Source organism: Galleria mellonella, unplaced genomic scaffold (genome assembly GCF_026898425.1).
Source record: "Galleria mellonella isolate WM207_F2 unplaced genomic scaffold, CSIRO_AGI_GalMel_v1 utg172, whole genome shotgun sequence".
Taxonomy (NCBI): domain Eukaryota; kingdom Metazoa; phylum Arthropoda; class Insecta; order Lepidoptera; family Pyralidae; genus Galleria; species Galleria mellonella.
In genome coordinates, this window is record NW_026442015.1 from 5,829,383 (window position 1) to 5,850,477 (window position 21,095).

Here is a 21,095-nt window from a genome sequence, read left to right on the forward strand (position 1 = left end):
ATTCATCTTAAATCCTATCTTAATAGTCCAGAGGAACGATATTTTAATATTTTTAATAATTTTAAACGGCATGTATTTTGTAATTTTAACATTAAATTTCTATTTCGTTCGTCCCCGAAATTTCGGAAAAAATTTCATAGTAGGCCCTCTGATTAAAAGAGCATCTTCTGTCCTCATTAAGTTATTATGTCTATGTATGTATATGTACATATTTTGTATGTGAAGAGATATTTTTATGTTTATGTATATATGTATATGTATTATTAAAAACAGATATGTATGTATTTTGATTTTAAATATATGAGTTATTTTGTATATATGTCAACATATTTATTATTTCTTAATAAAAACAACTATACTGTTTCCTCCTATTATTGTACGCACACTGCCCGCTGGTAATTAATGCTCCTTTCCAGGAGTTTTTCCTTTCAGGGTTTGCTGGAAGAGAACTCTTACAGAGTTAAGCTCGCCTTAACTCTGTAATCTTTATTTAATATAAAATATGCTTGTAATTTTTTTTAATACAATAAATAATAAAAAAATATGTTTTCATATTTTGTCTGCTTTAACGGTATACGCTGGCGGAGCGCCAGTGAGGTATAGTAGGTGAAAAAGCCAAGGTAATTAGCCCATCGTGATGAATACACCTAGAATTCAGCACGACTCTTTCCTGACAGACCCGAGTGGAGGTCGACCTGACCTGAATATACCCTATATTGCTAATAGAACTATAGTTATGCCTCTATATTATTATTTAGTAGAATAAAAAATATATGCATATTATTGTATGCTTCTACACTGAAAATCAGAATGTTACATAGTTACTGATACAAAATATTTAAAGAAGATGTAAATTTAAATAAAACAGTACTTTAGTACTACCTGCTACTAAGTCCTGAACATTGTATCGTTAATTATTTATATTCTTTACTGCACTTGTAAATTACATTGTTAATACATTTATAAATATTGTGAGCAAGGGTGGACTTATCTCTGACAGAGATCTCTTCCAGTCAACCCAATGCAGTTAGAAAACATGTTGTTAGCAGACAGCTGAAGTGCTACAACTATTAATATTTAGTGTACATAAACAAATATACAGTTAAATAAAATATTAAGATACATAATAAAATATTACATAAATACATATACTATGAATAAATATAATACCTACTTACAATAGATGTTAAAATAAATGAATATACTACCTACAATAGAAATTTAGTTGAATGATTTTAAGGTTTGACAGTTCAATTATAAAAATGAAAAATTAAGATTATGACTCAAGGGAAAGAAAATGTAACTTCAACCTTTGAAAGAGCTAATTGAAGGGCTCTCTTGTATATGGGAAGAGAGTTTGTTCCATAATTGGGCAGCACGATACGAGAAAGAGTTGCCCATAAAATGTGTTCTACACAAATAGTTAAGTAAAATTCTTAGTAGGTACAATAATTCTCAAATTGTAAGTCTATCGGACTTGGAGACCCCGATTAGGGGTGTGCAACTCTAATTTATTCCATGCTCGTATCTGGCGTGAACTAAATTAGTTATGAACGTATAGTTATATAAGTTAGTCATCGAAGTTTCAGCAATATGTAATTATAATTAGGTACGCCACTATAAAAATTATTTATATTTAAAATTTATTAAATATTTTGAAATGTTACCACGTGTTTTGTTGACAACCCTAAGGACGCCAGCCATAGACTATAGAAATCAACCGGGAACAACTTTACCATAGATATAGGAATAAAGCGGTGAACTAGTATGTTAGTAACGTACACGTTTACAAATCAAATATTTTGCATAAATCGGCAATAACTGAGTAGCGTGGAAAGGTCGTGCGTGATTCAAATACAGTTTGGATGCTTAAGTCGATATATTGTCTATTCCCGACTTAAAAACAGCGGCAGCTCATTTTTTTTTTTTTTTTTTTGTATAATAGTTCTTTCCCAAAATAATGTACTCAATTTCCATTCAGAGGAAGATATGTCATAAAGTTAGCGTTTACGTGATAAAATTAGTATGGCATTAATATGAGCCATGGGGTGATAAGGAAGGGGGGGGGTGTTAATAATGGGGATTAACAAATACATCGCAAGCAATATAAGATATATTGCTATCAGGTCGATCTCCATCAATTATATAATTATTAAGTGAGGACTAAAGGCAAAGGAACTATTTCTATACAACTATGTATACTGATCAAATCATACTTCAATAAAACAATGTAATATGTTCTGTTCAATTTGTCAATCGATAAATCTCGAGTAAACTTATTTGCTTATTTGGTATTCAGTGGCCGTTTTGTTTTCTTCTTCTTTTTTTTCTTTTTTAAGTTTTTTTTTAATACTACTTAGAATGGCAAACAAGCAGACGGCCCGCCTGGATAGACGTTTTACAATTTTTTTTTAATTATACATGACCACGGATACAGGTCCTTCAATTGCCAACATTTTATAATTCTTTTTACCAGGGTTACCATATGTGATTTTTTATTTTTACCCAAATGTTAAATATTTTTCTCCGAATTAAAACGTTTTTACCTAATTTCTTCTCTATAACTTCCAATTTTACCTAATCACAAAATTGTATCTGTTTTCAACTACATTTCGCCATGTACTACAAAGTAAATAAAAAAAAAAGCGTTCTTTCCTACGTTTCTACGTTAACCTTCTCTTACTATCTCCTTCTTTTATTTCATCGCCTGTTTTGTTACCTTTATTGATATATTTGATATATATTATTGTATTTATATACTATTATATAGTTCACAAATTCGAAAACTATAAAAAACACCCACATTTCTTCAAGCCCATTTCACTTTTCTCCAAGAGTTTCATTTCTCCAAAATTTTGCGAACGGAAATTCTTTATTCAAATTTACGAAAATATTTATTGTTACCCTATTCCCTTTGGCCGCAACAGAATATCAGTGCTTTGCTATTTTGAGAGCGAAGCAATAAACTGAGTTGTGACCATTTTGTATTGTTATGGCACACGCATGAAAGAAAATTGTGCTTGGCTTTATGTATTTTTTTTATTTAATCATTTATGTTATCTCGTTTTTATGTATATGTTATAATTTGTGCTGTAAGTAATGCAAATAAATTATCTATCTATCTGTCAAAGCTGGCCATTATAGGCTTTATGCCGGTAAAGGGCCAGTAGCTGGGATACAGTTTTTTTTTAAACTGCCGGTTACGAAGCCAAATTTAAAATGTGCATAAAACATCTCTTCGTTTATTGTTATGTGTGTACAAATGAAGTCGTTTCTTCAATCGACTTCAAAAAGAAGGAGGATCTTAATTCGGTTATATTTTTTATGTTTCTCACCCCATAACTCTGTAAGTTTGTAAATCAAATTGAAAAATTGTTTTCCTATCTCAAAAGATATAGTTTAGTCCCAAAAAATCTATCAAAATCGATCCTATAGTTAAGTTTTTAAATCAAAATAACTAGTTATAATAATAATAATAATAATATTTATTTAATTAGACTACATAAGGCCCATTTTGTTAGTTACAAATTGACTTAACCTATGTTAGTAAATGAGCGGTCATAACGCTCTTACATTGATAACCTGTCCCACCCAATATTTTATATGTTATACCACAGTTATTAGTTTCAAGCTACGGTGCAGGATCTATTGCCGTCCCGGCCAGTGACGTATGTGGTCGCACTTACTGTTTGCTGTAACAGAACGTATTTACAAAACTTCCGCTCATGAAACTGGTTAGTACAAACATTAACTAGTTCATACTGGCATAGTTGCGTTAATCAATAAGTAAAATCAAATTGTTGTGGTCCAAGAGTGGTGGTTTTTTGGAAGTTTAAAATACAAAAACACTAATAAATATGCAGACGAATTGAGAACTTTCTACTCTATGACATTTTTTAAAAAATAAAATGAGAATGTATCTTTTTTTTAAATTCATACAACTTAGAATGGCAAACAAGCTGACGACCCACCTGATGGAAAGTGGTAACTGTCGCCTATAGACATGAGCAGTACCATAGACATAACAGAGTGTACTGTTTCGCCCATGATACCCCCCATGCGTTGCCATTCATGAGGACTCAGGTGTTATTCCTCTGTACCCTGTAAATTCACGCCATATACCACTCTTCAGACCGAAACACACTCATGCAAACACAACTGCTTCACGGTTGAAACACGAATCGGACAGAGGTACCCAAGCAATCGACTTTTGTACAAAGTCTCCCTCTTATCTTATAATTGAACTATTACTTGACTTTATTCATTTATTTAACGTTTTATTGCCTAAAAAACATAATAATAAACAATTCAAGTAAAATACAGTAGTATAAAGTACAGATTCAAATATATACCTAAAGGTGCAAAAAGGCGGTCTTATCGCTAGGGCAATCTCTTACATTTATAACGTCTTTCATCTTATAACCTCTGGTTAAAAGAACATATAGAAGTGAGTAGGTGGTGCAAGAGCGAATTAATAAATTTTACGTACACAAAACATAAAAACCTGTAATGCACAATAACGTCAAATACATATTGTTCACTAAACTACTTATTATAACAAATAATTTATTCATTATGTCTTCATTATGTTAATTATGTATTGAGTGCTTGAAACTAATAGAAATTGACTTCTGACTACCCTTCTTCTAAATAGCGAATATAACGAACGCAAACAATGTATTTGATCTATACTTCTTTCTTTTTTTTTTATTATTTTTTTTTTTACCACCTTTGGCCACAACAGAATATCAGTGTTTTGCTCTTTTAAGGGCAAAGCAAAAAGCTGAGTTGTGGCCATTTTGTATTACTGTGGCACGCGCATGAAGAAAAAAAAATTGTTACTAATTTTATGCATTCTGATTTTTTTTTTTAATTTTTTGTACATGTATCTTTTTTTTATCTTTTTTCCTTTGCATTTGTGTATTTTGCTGTTTGTATGCTGTAAGTGATACAAATAAATTATTTATTTATCTATCTATCTATCTATCTATCTATTTATACAGAAATATATATAGTACAAGGAAATATACCGAATCTTTACTAGATTGGTAAAAAGACTAATGGTAAAAAGACAAAGCAAGAAAGGAAAAGAGTAACTACAGTGAAAGAAAATAAGATTTGACTTGTTCTTTAAACGAAGCCAAGAACTAGGCACTCCGTATACAGAAATAATAAGGTTCATTGTGATGTGAAAAAATTTTTGCAGGTTAATAGTGCCTGCATGGGGGGAAAGGGATTGTTAGCACTAGAGTTCGACATTGCTAGCAATATGCCATATCAGGTCGACCTCCACGTGGTTCCTCCTGAAAACCATCGTGAACAATTCTTGTTGAATTCGTCACGATGGGTTAACTGACCTGCTTCATCCTCATCTATCATCACTCACTGGTGTCCCGCCGGTGTATACCGATAGCGCGGGTGGGGTTACCATTCCATTATCACCCATTAAAAAAAAATAGTGCCTGCATACCTGATATTAAATATTTTATTATGTATATATTAATAATAATAATAAATGTCGAGTCTTAAATGGTTACGCTCACTAAAACCGTAACAGTCCACCAGTCTACGACTACCCCAATAGAGATTACAGTCGTGAGTGTATTACGTCAAATCCACTAATGATATTAATGCTGACAAAATAACTGTTATTTGAGATATATTTATTAATCTTTACTACATCTAGATAGTGAAAATGGCGGACTTAACACCATATGGCGTTATCTACCAGTCGACTGTAGACAGGAATAATAGAAAATTATTAAAATATTACAGTGAACGCTCTATATAATATAACCAATTTCAATAAAAAAAAATCTTATTGGGAAAAGTTGCTTATAGGAAAAAAAGTAGTATAAAAATACTTACCGTCTAAAAAATATTTTTACTCATTCTTTTACTAACAAAGCTGAGTAGAATAAATAAAATATAAAGAATGTTGCTTATAGAGAACTATGCTTATATATACATATACATATATACATATATACATATATACACATATATATATATATATCCATTTGGTCATAAATTGCTAATGTAATTTTTGAAGCTTCATAATAACTTAGTAATCGCTAACGCTTGTACTTTGGACCGTTCAATTAACTCAACTGTTTTGGAATCCATTACGGGCACTTAGTAGTTTAAAACGAAAGATATTTAAAAGGTGTTAAACTATATAATTGTGTTAATAATGTGTGTTTGAATAACAACCCGTTGCGTTTGTCTTCGGTATGGAAACGATGACGCGTAAATCAGCGGGTCTACCATGAAATGAAATTCCTAATTTTCGGACTCAATTTCGTGTTTTTGTTTATACCAAAATCCGACCAATAAATGGAGTTTAACATTTCGTTCGTCATACATCCTATCGTAAAAGTCCAAAGGAACGATATTTTAACATTTTTAATATTTCCATCGGCATGTATTATGTATATTTTTTTATACAACTTAAAATGCCAAACAAGCTGACGGTCCACCTGATGGAAAGTGATAACCGTCGCCTATAGACATAAGCAGTTCCATGGACATAACAGTATACTGTTTCGCCACACACAACTGCTTTACGGTTGAAACACGAATTGGGCAGAGGTGCCCAAGCAAATGACTTTTATACAAAATCTCCCTCTTGATGTTAAAAGAGGGAGACTTTGTACAAAAGTCGATCAGTTGGGCCTTCAGCTTATATGCCATTCTAAGTTGCATAAAAAAAGGTCCGTGCGGCAATTAGCAGAATGGCGCCTTAGAAACGACCACATTATTTTTAAGTCAGTTACAGCTGTAATTTTTGAGAATTAAAAGCTACTTCCGTAAACAGACTTTTTGAATCTTACTGATTTATTATAGTACTCGTTCTTACCCGTGACTTTGTCCTCATCGCCGGCATATATTGATAAACCGGGTAAAAAACAAGAATTTTCTCCCGCGAACGCTCAGGCTGTGGAATGAGCTCCCTGCCGCGGTTTTCTCTAAAGACTACAGTATGAGGTTCTTCAAAAAGGGTGTATTAAGGTTTCTTCTGGGTTGGCAACGCGCACGTGACATCTCTAGTATTGCAGGCGTCCATAGACTACAGTGACCGTTTACCTCAACAGATAAGCTGTTTGCTTGCTTGCCATTTTTTTAGTATAATATAAAAAAAAACAACATATTTCATACCGACCAGTTTAAATGATAACAAACAAACTCACATTCACATTTATATAACATATTAGTAAGAAAAGGAAGTAAGGATAGACAGTATGACCCGACTGGACCTTAATTACATTAAAAATAAACCTTTCCGCGCCGTGCCCAATCGACTGTAACATTACGGTTCCGAAAACTCAGCACCCGAACGGATCAAACCCAAGGAATTCTCTTCAGCATCTGCAGTCTGACCCTTTGGAATTTATGGTAATATTTGTTAAATAATTGAGGAGCTCTGTATTAAGAAACAAAATTTTGTATCCGGCGAAATGGTTGTTATGTAGGGAGTGGAAAAGTCGATGTTTTCGGGGTGCGTATTATCGATAATTATAGATGCTTATAACTATAACCAGCGGCATCTCGTACTAACAAAACAAGTAAATTTGGTTAAAAAAAAACCAGTAAATTATTTAAATTTAGAACGCGGCACGATGTCAAGTAAATTATATATATATATGTACATCGCAACAAGCAAGATTTTTCTCAACAAAAAAAAGCTTCAATCAGAACAAAAATTATCTGTAACTAAACCAAGATCGCAAAAAGGATTATCAAAATTAAATCAAAATTGACGACGTGATTGCATTACGTACAAATACAAAAAAAAGAATTTAAGAATGCCTCTTTTTGCAAGTCTCTTATAAAGAATAATTAATACTAAAATTTAAAACTTTAAATTCATAAATAGCACACTTACACTTAACACAATAGTAGCTAACTACTTTCTATGTGAAGTCTTAAATAAACACAAAGACAATGAGTTTTTATGTCAACAAACGACGACCTAAGATTTACACAAGTGTTCTGTTAAATAGTCAAACGGGTTAATACCAAAAAACAAATTTCTGTATTGTACAGCATCAGATGCATAGGGTTCGATGTAGATAGACAAGTGACAGTGTCGATGTTTTTTATCGACACTTGAAAATATTTATCATAAATATAAACCGTAAAGCAGTTGTGTTTGCATGGCTGTGTTTCGGTTTGAAGGGTGGGATATGGCGTGAATTTACAGGGTACAGAGGAATAACACCTGAGTCCGCAGGAATGGCAACGCATGGTGGATATCATGGGCGAAACAGTATACTCTGTTATGTCTATTGTACTGCTCATGTATATAGGCGACGGTTACCACTTTCCATTAGATGGGCCGTCAGCTTGTTTGCCATTATAAGTTATATAAAAAAAAATCATTCAAAAAATTATATAATAAAGTATATAGGAATATGCAATGTTAAAAATAAATGTATAATTATAACAAATGTAAAATACTAAAGTACATTACATAGTTACTAGCTTAGCTGTCATAAAAATATTTCGTTTATCGAAACAAAGCTTGATTTGACAATTTTAACATAGTATAACTTCTTCATGGATCTTTAGTTTGTCATAATATTTATAGTAAATTTAAATAGTAAATAAATGTAGTAATTTCTCAGTTTCACGAAGAAATAAATCTGGATAATACCAATAATTGTTCAGAAGGATACTACTTAGCTACTTCGAACAACTAACATATAAATAATGCACTACGTCTGAACAGTAAGTGAATAAACACGAAAGTCCTTTGTGATAGTAGAATTAAAATTTACAATCGATAGTCGAAAATATCGACATAAGTACTGCTCTAGTCCCAACATTTCCATGTAGGTCGCATAAAAACAACATTTTCGCTCTCCACCCCGAAGCACATCTGCTCAAATATTGAGTTGCCACCCCGAATAACATATCGGGGAGCACGATCGCTTCTTGTCATATTTATGTTAAACTAGCCATTTCTAGTGACTGTGCTCGTTGGTACATGCTTTTTTGTAACGAATAATACAGCATGCGGATTTGATAATAGCATATCACTAAAATGGTATGCTATTATCAAAGCCAAAAAACGCTTGCAACTACGTTGCCAGTATCGAGTTCCTAATCTAAAATAACAGGCTTATGCTTTACAAATGTAGTGTTTAAATGTTTTAGGTAATCGATTAATCATTTCATCATCATATCAGCCATTAACTGTCCACTGCTGAACACAGGCCTCCCCCATAAAGGGGGGTTTTGCCAGTAGTTGTCACGTTTGGCAGCCGGGTTGGCAACCGCAGTTTGGATTTGGTGATGTTTCAAGATGAACTTCCTTTATTTGCGTAAACCTGTAATTAGGTTTTAGTCTTAAATGTTTTTTTTTTTATTATGAAATTTTCCAGCTTTTGGTTTTTCTTTAATAAAAAATAAAATAAATATTACAATTAATTTTTTTACCTGTAACTTTGTCCCGACCGGGATATCTTCATTAACTGAGATAAAAGTAGCCGATTTCTTTCTACATTCTATACAGTACGTGTATACCAAATTTCATAATGACTAGTTACAACGCCGTTAGTTACAACGCCGTTAGTTACAACGCCGTTAGTTACAACGCCGTTAGTTACAACGCCGTTAGTTACAACGCCGTTAGTTACAACGCCGTTAGTTACAACGCCGTTAGTTACAACGCCGTTAGTTACAACGCCGTTAGTTACAACGCCGTTAGTTACAACGCCGTTAGTTACAACGCCGTTAGTTACAACGCCGTTAGTTACAACGCCGTTAGTTACAACGCCGTTAAGGCGCTATATAGTAACAAACAAATAAACAAACACACTTTCACAATTATAATATTAGTAAGGATTATATGAAAATAGGTAATAAGTCTCCACAAGTAAAATATTTGCCTTAACAGAAGCCATATAAATATTTTTACGTTTTATATATATATATATATATATATATATATATATATATATATATATATATATATATATATATATATAGTAATTTTTATCTGTGAGGTTACTCACATTATTGTATGAAGGTGCCATCCTGATACTAGAGGTTGGTAATATATAGCAATATCTATATATATTAGTTACAGTATCTATATTTTGACCAAACAACGGATGTATTAAATATTCGTTACCTAATATATGTTAGTTCATTTCATAAATTGGCATTCTTTATTTATGTATTTATATAATTATTTATTTCATGATAGTTTGTTTTCCTTGTGCTTATAATTATTTATATATGTCCTAGTATTACGTATATATTTAACATATATGCATGGGATTATATATTGAAGTATGGTTAATGATTATGTGTATATTTTTTATTTGATAAGGGTACTTTTTTAATTATACAGTATTATCACACCTACTTGTACAACAATTAGTCCATTAACTTAAGGTTGTCTTAAAAAGATTGCTCTTAGCAATAAAACCGCCTTACTGTACTTATACAAATGTATCGTTGTGATTGTAAATTTTTCCTGCTTATTTTCTATATTGTATAATACAAATAAAGTATACTCATTCATTCATTCATATATTTCTATTATATAGATAAATATTTAATTTATTAAAACTTTCACATTCTGTATTAATACTTCGTTATTGAGAAAAAGAAAACCTCATTTACAGCATTTCCTCAGTTCCAAATTCGAAAAGTTATTATTGGCTACTTAAATCTATAGTACATAAAAAGCCAAGCATTCACAAACAAAGCGTCGCCCGCCCTCGAAGAGCCGCGTCAGCATCCCGATCCAATTTCAAATTTGAATTTCGAAACTGTGGGACGCTTCCGGGATAGGTGTACGGGATTTTGGCAGAATTGAGCAAAGGAGACACCATTGGGTTCTGTATATGAAACAAAGGACTGATACACATACAGCTATTTGTTGCTCTTTATATTTTAAACACCCTAAGACACACAACACACAAAAATCACCCGCCTTTCATTTTAAATTTTATCATGGAAGACTGGATATCGTCTGGAACTCCAATTTCAACATAAACTTTTCAATTGTTAAGCCTGACTTGCCTTTTCGTTTTTATTAAAATTGGAAGGAACAATTTATGCATATTCATTGGCGATTTTTATGACATCCAATAAGGATTATCGGTATGGTTGGGTATAATTGAGGAACTGAGATTTTCTGTATATATCACTTTTAATGCAAATAATAAATAAGTACAGAGTGATTTAACATCAGTCATCAACAACATGACATAACAACAAAGTGACGTAACGTATGAAAAGATTGAATGTGAAAGAAGCGAAAGAGGTTTGTTTGAATCGAAGCATTTGGCGTTCCATTGTTTCTGCCTACCCTAATGGGAGACAGGCGTGACAGATATGTATGACTTAACATCATTGCTGAGCCGAAACTATTAAAATTATAAAACTTGACAATGGTGTCAATTCTGAATACCATTTTCTATCTCTATTAAAACTTTAATCATATCGAAATGATCATTCTAACAACCAGTATCAACAATTTTTTAATAAAATTGAGTCAGAATTGCTTTACATTTAATTCTTGACGGTCCATATAATAGTTTTGCTAAACTATCAAATTAAAATTGGAATTTTAGAGTCGTCAAGAATCGAACGCGATATATTATTCTTTGTATGACGAAATGAAAAAAAAAAGAAAAATTTTCATGTCAATTTTTAAAAGACTATTATAACAAGTAAAAAGAACACATTTTAAAACAAAAATCCAAAAACTTGCACCATACGGTCATTACATTATATCTGCTATAATAATCATAGAAGGAAAGCCTTAACAACAGAAAAATACAAAACGAGGAAAAGAACTGATAGTTAATAAATAATGCACAATATTGTACGGAACCCTAAACAGCCACCTTCCCCACCCCCGCTTGTCTTTTGTTCGTTGGGAAAAGTTTTAATTTCACCGTAACGCAACCTCTACTCCTGGTCTGGTAGCCTGGTACTTTATTCTTTCAACTTCTGGTTTGATCGATGGTTCAATCAAACTTCATGAGCATCTTGGTCAAATGTTTACACTATTTAGAAGTCTTTTTTATAACGGATTTCGAAAATCGCCTTGAATTTATGGACAAATCAATTAGTTAAATGTAACTTTGACTACAATTACTACAACAGTCGAGAAAATAACTTTGAGGCTTGAGTACATCTGGGATCTGCCCCTTAATCTAGTAAATATCAAATTTGGGCGAATATAAAAACAAGGAAATATCCTCCTCTCTTTATTGTTTCACAGCCCACGCAGCAACGTGTTTTCATAATAGTATCAGGTCAATAATAAATCAAGACTGTTGTCTCTGCCCGAAACCCATAACTTGTGGTTTAACGTTATTAAAATCTGTCCATAACTCTGGTACGCCAATTATTCGGCCGGCCAAGGCGTCACTTGTCCGTAATGGCCACCGTTCCCGCCTTTTTCGCTGTCAAAGCACTTTTTTCGCGGGAAAGCAGAGTAGAAATATTCTTGAGACTGCAATCTGGATGGAATGTGTAATAATTTCTTGTCTTTACAGTTAGCAAATACTTCTAGAGATGGAAATATTAAAAGATTATTTATTCACTTTAAGTACGTTCTTAGCTAAATAACTAAGTAATTGCTTATCTACTGATTCTTTAGCGATAACTTAACTATAAATACTAGTATCTTAAATTATTTAGATAGTGTCTGCATACAAATGCTTCATCAAAAACAGGTGAACTTTTTTATTCATGTGTGTGTGAATAGGGTTACCATAACGTATATGGAAAAAAATATATTGTAAGGTTCAGTTGGCAGAATAATTGCGTTACTTTGCAAAAGCGTCTACTTTTTTAAATTTAACTCCTACTCGAAATTGACGACGATAAAAATAAAAAAGTGTACAGAGATGGGCCGTCTCAATATATACCCATTTTTTTCAATTTAAAAAGTACATTTTACTTCGCGAACATCAGGCTTGAACCATGGTAAAACGCACCATGATACTGATAAACAATGTTCTATAGACATATTAAATTGAAAATAATTAAATTTAAAACGCGGAATTGTGTTTTGTAAATGTAGTTTCGTAACAAACAGGATTTTTCTCCACAAAAAAGAAACAACCGTCACAAAATTTCGAGAAATTACTCTGATACGTTCGTGTTTCTATCATTAAGCAGTTGGGTTTACATGGCTGTTTCGTTTGAAGGGTGGTACCATGATCATCATATCAGCTTCTAACTATCAACTGCTGCACATAGCCTCCCCCATAAGGGGAGATTTGCCAGGCGGGCTGGTTGGCAGGCGGGTTGACAACCACAGTTTGGCTTTTGATGGTGTTTTAAGAGGAACGCTGCTGCCCATCGCTCGCCTTCTTTAGTCGCCTCTTACGACACCCACGGGGAAGGAAGAAGTGGCCTATTCTATACCAGGACCGCATCTACCAGAGGGAGACTTTGTATAAAAGTCGATTTTGCTTGGGTACCTCTGTCCCATTCGTGTTTCAACCGTGAAGCAGCTGTATTTGCACGGCTGTGTTTCGGTTTAAAGGATGGGATATGGCGTGAATTTACGGGGTACAGAGGAATAACACCCGAGTCCTCAGGAATGGCATGGGGGGTATCATGGGCGAAACAGTATACTCTGTTGTGTCCAGGGCCTGCTCATGTCTATAGGCGACGGTTACCACTTTACATCAGGTGGGCAGTCAGCTTGTTTGCCATTCTAAATTGTATAAATATATATATAATTCTAATATAAATAAAAACTATACACATATAATGCTAGAATTCCTTCGAGATTTTATTGTACTAAATAGACAATGGATGAATATATTCTTGGAGGTTAGTAGGCTAATGCAATTAAAATAACATATCAATCACAATTTGAACTTAATAAATTTATTAACGGCCATAATTTGATGCATAAATTATGTCCAAAGGTGATAGACAAGCTATAAATTAGAAAGTTCGCATATTAATAAATTCATACGTTTATAGCCTCTGGGCATTTTTTCACAAGAGTATCATAATCGCGTCCTAGATTAGTGTCTTGATAAATGCTGACAAGTGTGAGTTTTAGCCGCATAATAAGGGTTCCGTACTAAATTATATTCATATTATATATGGGAAATAGAAATAGAAAAAGCTGGTCAGAAAAACTAACGAATGAAAAAGTCCTGAAAAGAGTGAATGAGAAACGAACATTAATTAAAACAATAGAGAATAGAAGAGGCAAAATGCTGGGCCACCTTATACGACATGACGATTTTTTAAGAGCATAGTAGAAGAAAAAATAGAGGGCAAAAGAGGAAGAGAAAAAGCAAGGAATAACTACATGGGACAGATAAAAGAAACACTAGGTGTCATGTCGTAAGTCATAGGGAGGTCAAGGATATGGCCTGGGATAGAGCTGGCTGGAAGAAGATGCATGAATTACTTGCACCGACAAGAGGAAACTCTTAAATGAAACGCTATACAATAAAACCCGAGTAAAAATGAAAAATTCGAAATAAAAGGCCTATATATTTGTATATAAAACAGTTACATCTCATCGCATTAGAAACATATTAAATTATCAGTGTTTCTCTACTATATTATGCATGCATTATACATATTAACCTTCCTCTTGAATCACTCTATTTATTAAAAAAAAACCTCATCAAAATCGGTTGCGTAGTTTTAAAGATCTAAGCATACATAGGGACAGACAGACGGGATGTGACTTTGTTTTATACTATGTAGTGATGATAAAATCGAAGAACCGACAACCGATACGGAAGAAAGGTTCTTGAATGACACAACCCCATACGGGCAAACGCAATGTAGGACGATCCCCCCCCCCCCCCCCCACCCATTAGATGGAGTGACGACCTCAAATACATTGCAGGAAGTCAATGAATGCAGGTAGCTCAGGGCCGTTCCCTATGGCAGTCTATGAAGGAGGCCTGTGTCCAAAAGTGGACAAATAATAGCTGAAATGACGATGACGACGACACGATGATGACGACGCCACGATTGGCAGACGAGTTGGCAACCGCAGTTAGGTTTTCATGATGTTTTAAGAAGGACAACATAACCTTCAAGAAATGAGCATATTCCTTTTTAAAAGGCCGGTAGCACACCTGCAATGCCGCTGGTGTTGTGGGTGACCATGGGCGGCGGTAGTCACTTACCACCAGGTGAGCCGCATGCTCGTTTGCCCCCTGTGTTGTAAAAAAAAAGGATACTGCTGCCCATCCCTCGACCATTGAATTTTTATATTTATATTGTTTAAATTTATATTTCTTTAAAATGTAAATTTCTATTTATATATTTATATACATATAATAAAACTGTAACTAAATATTTGTAGTACAAACTACCGTACCTACAAAAAAAAAAAGTTTTTTGTCAGCCTTGGCACCTTAATGACACAATTAAATTAAATACACTTGAAATTTGTTCTGTACATAATGAGTCTTTGGGATGGAGAAGGACATAGGCTTATTTTTAACCCATCCTGCTCATGTAGACGAAGTCGCAAGTGATAATTATTATAATAAAATTAGTTATAACGCGCGACTTCTTCCGCGTGAATATATATATTTTTTTAATAATAAATAAATAATATAATAAATATTATTCAAGTAATTTCAATAATGTTTAAGTTAAGCCGTGTGATCCCAGCATAGAATACCCCCCCCCCCTCCTCCTTCCTATCCTGTGGGTGTCGTAAGAGCCAACTAAGGAGGGCGAGGGACGGACAGCGGCATCCCTCATAAAACATCTCTAAAGCCTGACTACGGTTTCCAATCCGCCTGCCAAGCGTGGCGACTACTGGCAAAGCTCCCCAAGGAGGAGGCTTATATAAAGCCGTGGACTTAATTTGTGGCTGTAGCCACTCATACACTTTTTTTTTGATGGGTGAAAATGGCATGGTAACCCCGCCTGCGCTAACGGGATACGCTGGCGGAGCACCAGTGCAGGGTGATAGATGAGAATGAAAACAGGTCAGTTAGCCCATCATGATGAATTCATCAGGAATTAACCATGACAGTTTCCAGGGAGAACCGCGAGGAAGTCGACCTGGTTGGGTATATTGCTAGCAATGGGATTCTCAGTCTCCATTACTAACAATCCCTTTTCCCCCTGCCACTCATACATTAAAGAATTCCTTTTGAAAATACACTTCAGATCCTGAGGGGATAAAAAACATCACTACAAAAAATATCTTAAAATTCCTATCATTGAAAGGAATTAGCAGCAAACTTTAAAAAAGGAGGAGCACAATAGATTGACAAATAAACTGGCAATCCATCTGATAAAAAATGATCACTGTTGCCTATAGACATAAACAGCATCATGGGCAACACAGAATGCTTATGGTACCCCTTATAGTATTTAATAATGATAGGGACAATAACGGGTCATTGTCCATTAAACGAACATTTATACACAATAGGAGCCACAGACAGCCCTCTATGTCGAGGCTGTTTCGACGCCGAAGAAACGGCTGCTCACGTAATCCTGGAATGTGAGGCTGTGGCCCATCAACGTTTAGAAATCCTCGGAACGATGAGGTCGCTCCGTGAGGCCTGTGAAGAACCCAGGAAGCTTCTGCGCTTCTGGGCGGAACTAGGTTGGCTGCACTAGCCACGACTCATACGCACAATAATATAATGAGAAGCTAAGCGCGGAAAATAGTCTTTTTCACATTCACATTTCACATTCACCCTTTATAGTATTGCCATTCCAGAAGACTAATAATGAAATGAGAAGACATTTTTTATTTTTATTTTACATGAGCTTTTTTTTTTTAAAGCAGTACTATTTTTAAATGTAACTATTTACATGCACAAGTAAATAGATATATTTCCAAGATTTTGAAAATATGCCAAGTCGATAGACAAATAAAGCCCATTATGGACAGAACTGTAATATATAATAATATACTAAGCTATATATATTACAGCCAGCTGCCATAGACAGCAGCTGCTTTTTTTTTCATAGTTATGTTGGTCTCTGGGAGTTTAATTCTTGTTATTGGATATGGACAGTGAGGTACCTAAAGTGAGAGAGCACATTCTTTTTACATTTAAGGAATTTACATAACTTATTGTATTATAATAAAGTGTGGTTATCAAATTTATAATTTTTTCTTTATACAACTTAGAATGGCAAAAAAGCTGACGGCCCACCTGATGGAAAGTGGTAACGGTCGCCTATAGACATGAGCAGTACCATGGACATAACAGAGTATACTGTTTCGCCCATGATACCTCCCATGCGTTGCCATTCCTGAGGACTCAGGTGTCATTCCAGTTCCACTATTTGATTGACAGCAGCAATAATTTAATATAACATATTTGTACTCATTAGCTCTCTTAGCATCAGCTCTGCAGTCTTATTATACCATAACATATAGCAGCTAAAGTGGGTGCCGCAGAATCTACGGGTTCCATAAAATAGTCACCTGGGTTCCTCAAATTGATTTATACAGTGAAACAATTTCATATTTCACAATAAAAGTTAAAGGAAACTATAAAGTGCTATACTTTTAAAATATTGCTAATAAAAGCTTTTGTTATTATTTAAATTACAGTGTTTTTTTATTTATAATCATTTGATATAGAGTTCCATAAAATAAATGGTATATTTGCTGGGCATTCCATTATCTTAAAAGTTAAGGAACCCCTGGCAGATAGTGCTATGTTAGTCTGTATATTTTGGTCATTTAACAAAAGTATTTCTTCATTATATCAGCCATATTTAAATTACCCAGTACTGAATGATAATATATAATATATTATAGCTAATTGTGATCACTCAAAAATTACTAAAGAAATATGCATAATATGCCTTTCTGATTCAAATCAAATCATATTTATTCGCTTGCTACATGGTACAATAAGATGTTACATACATATACAGGCACATAACATGCAGCACCCCATGATTAACCATTTATATTAATACTATAAGTTTTAAACACCAGTTTAGGACACCAGAGGTAACAGATAAACTTTCATATTTATAATATTAGTAAGAATATATCATATGAAGCTATAATATATTCAAGAAATATTTAAAAACAAACAAATTAATATTTATATAAGGAAAAAATTAATTAGACAGACATGAAATGTAACAAAGATTCTAATAATAAGTGACTATATTATTTTTTTTTAAGTTTTTACAAATGGTTTACAATCACACTGCTCCCATATTAAATTTTATATTATAAAATTATCTGCCATTTATTGCAAAGCAACATCTTATAGCATTAAGCTATGAAATCACATGGTTGTTATTTTAACAATTTTCAACCAATTTCAAAAGATTACAATTTTAATGAGAGACTAATTTTTATGTTTTAAAATTATTTTATATTTCAGATATAGGTATTTTTTTTTATAATTAGCATTTTTAGAATTGTAAAGATGATGGTCATAATATTGATTCCAACAAATTTCATTTATGATCATTTAACATTAATCATATGCTCACAATTTTAAAGTATCATTGTATATTCTGCTTTCTGAACAACACTTAAAAATAAAAAAAAAATAAAATAAAACCTAAAAACCAATTATTAAATAAAATCACACTAAAACCCTTAACTCAAAGTAGATAATGTTAACGCTTACCAAAAAAATATTTTTTTTAGTTAATCAGATAAAATTATTTATAAAATAAAAGAAAAAAAAGCAAAGACGTCATTAATAGATATTAGAAAGAAGCATAATTTATTATTGCATGTTTTTTCTTATTCTATTTTAATTTTTTTTATGGAGTTTATATTTCATAGTGCTGCCAGAATCCAAAAAAAATTACAAACTAGCCGATAATCGATTATGATCTTAATATAATAAGTTAGAAAGAAGAAAGCGCAATAACTAAACCACGTGGAGCGCCAAGGTCGAATTTATGTTTTCAACTTGTCAAGCGCGGCGTGTGATAAATTAATTCTACGGGCCGTTATCGTTGTATATGCTGAATGAATTCCGACCTTAATCCCTGCCGACAAGGAAACATTTTCAACGCGCAACAAGCCCACGCATAGTCGCCAACCCAGGCAATATATCTTGAGCCGTGTACTGCCCGTGACAGTTCGTAAACAAACTGGAGCTACCGCAACAAAGGGCGACTGTCATTTTGCACAGTAAATATCATCGTCAAGCTAAATTTAAACCAGCTTACGTTCTTTCGTCATCTCAAAATAATATAGTTATTTATATTGTAGATTCACCCCTGTATCACATTCATGTTAATATTAGTTTATTCTAACTAGTCTATTAACTTACCAGAAGAAAACAACACAAGGTTGGATAATGTTGCAGAGTCATCTGTAGTACATCTTGCACATATCGATCACAATCAGATTGCAGTCTCTCAAAAACACTAGTAAAAAAAAGGAAGAGGTTAGCACCAAAAATCTATGATATTCGTATATATATGTATCATTTAACACTTCTAAACGTTCAGTTTATATAAATTTGATCAGAGATTAATACACAACGCGTTAGTTGATGATGTCTGCTCGTAAAATGAATCACAATCAAAATAAAAATAGTCTTACAGACGCTGCGTCGACCGCCGCGCCGCTGTCTGTCTGCCGTGCTGTCAATATTCGTCAAAACGAAAATGGCGACACCCTCGACAGAATACGATCAGCGCCGGCCTGCTAGCCAGTGACCTCTCTATCAAAAACCGAGTGTGAAACAAGGATAGCGAATCATCGTGTTGTCTTCAACCCGTCCGGACTGATTTGTGATGTCACGCCCAACAGCGTAACGTTTTGCGTAATTACATGTTCTTGATGGTCTGTAAACTTGTTTTAATAACGTTAATTTACGATCGTTTCGTATGTGAATTCATCAGATGAAAGTGTCGGTCATGGCATAGGTTAATTATAGTATAACGTAACATTATTTCTGTGTAATACGTCTTTGCGCATGTTAAGCCCATCCCACTACTCAATATCTGTCGTGAGGTCACCTCCTACTTCTTCTTATTTTATTCAGTACTATTTTTTTCAGATGTTCATCTCAGCTGCATTAATTCGATGACTCCAACAGTCGCAATGCAGTTTGATTAATAATGAAGTCAGACAGGAAATATTCACGTTCTAGTTAATTATTGCAATGTCCTTTCAATAACTACGTTGTTCAATAATTGTTAGTTTAAATTCTAATATTATACAGAAAGCTCAAGAAACAATATATATTTATTATAGTAAATTATAAAATATAATGTAATAATTATATGAGCAAACTCAAAAATAATCTACTTATGCACTCTTAAAAAAAGCAATTATTTTAATTATTATAATACTTCGGTAACATTTATAAAATATGAATAAATACATAGTTAAAGGTTTTTAATATATACTTAATTAAATATAATGCATCAATAATAGTAATAAAAAAATATGTTCTATAATTATTTGCTTGAAGAATTTAAACATTTATTTATGTAAAACATATAAATTTAGAATAATTCTTGATAAAAGTTTTGATATTATTAATGTATAATCTGATGAATTATAAAATTATTTAACAATAGAAATTCTCTTATATGCAAATAAAGTTATTCATAAATAGCTAATTAATACTTAATCGATTATGTAATCAATTCGTTATTTCACGTCAATTAGAATTAATATTTGACAGTGGGTAACATTTGCAAAAGCATTTATTGCCTTTATAAAAAATCTCATGTAGTTATTTGAAATTAAAACTTAAACTCTGTCCACTTCATAATTCATAAGTAAATGTAATTCAAATAATATTTATAATATTTTTATAAATGAAATGTGTTCTAGTTATTTATTAACTAAATATTATTTCAGTTAATTCGTTTTGCATTCAGAACTTAAATTTAGGCAAATATCCAAAGCCGTAAAAGCTATTAGAAAAATACACTGTTTCTGGTCAACATTGCCATAATAGATATTCTGTTCTCAATTATGGGTAAAATATTTGGCCCTGTGAGAGGTAAAAATATATTAACAAATCAATTCTTAATATCAAAATAAACATACGTCCCTATTATTGATTTGCATTAATCAATTACTTGAAATAAAATACAAAATTTTGTTTTTTTGTGGAATATCGCTCCAAATGCATTGGCGAGAAATAAAA

At 32.9% G+C, this 21,095-nt stretch overlaps 1 protein-coding gene across 2 annotated transcripts in view; it reads right to left on the reverse strand.

Annotated features, from left to right (window-relative positions):
- Positions 1 to 19,623, reverse strand: part of LOC113514234 (homeobox protein PKNOX2-like) — a 42,980-nt gene extending 23,357 nt beyond the window's left edge. The window contains exons 1-2 of one of the 2 annotated variants that reach the window (XM_052893035.1): positions 19,532 to 19,623; positions 19,257 to 19,353 (exon numbers count right to left, since the gene is read on the reverse strand). The gene's annotated coding sequence lies outside the window, so the exon portion shown is untranslated. Of the gene's footprint in view, positions 1 to 19,256 lie in introns of both variants that reach the window. The other variant, XM_026898260.3, reaches the window with a different exon arrangement.
- Between the last annotated feature and the right edge of the window lie 1,472 nt (positions 19,624 to 21,095).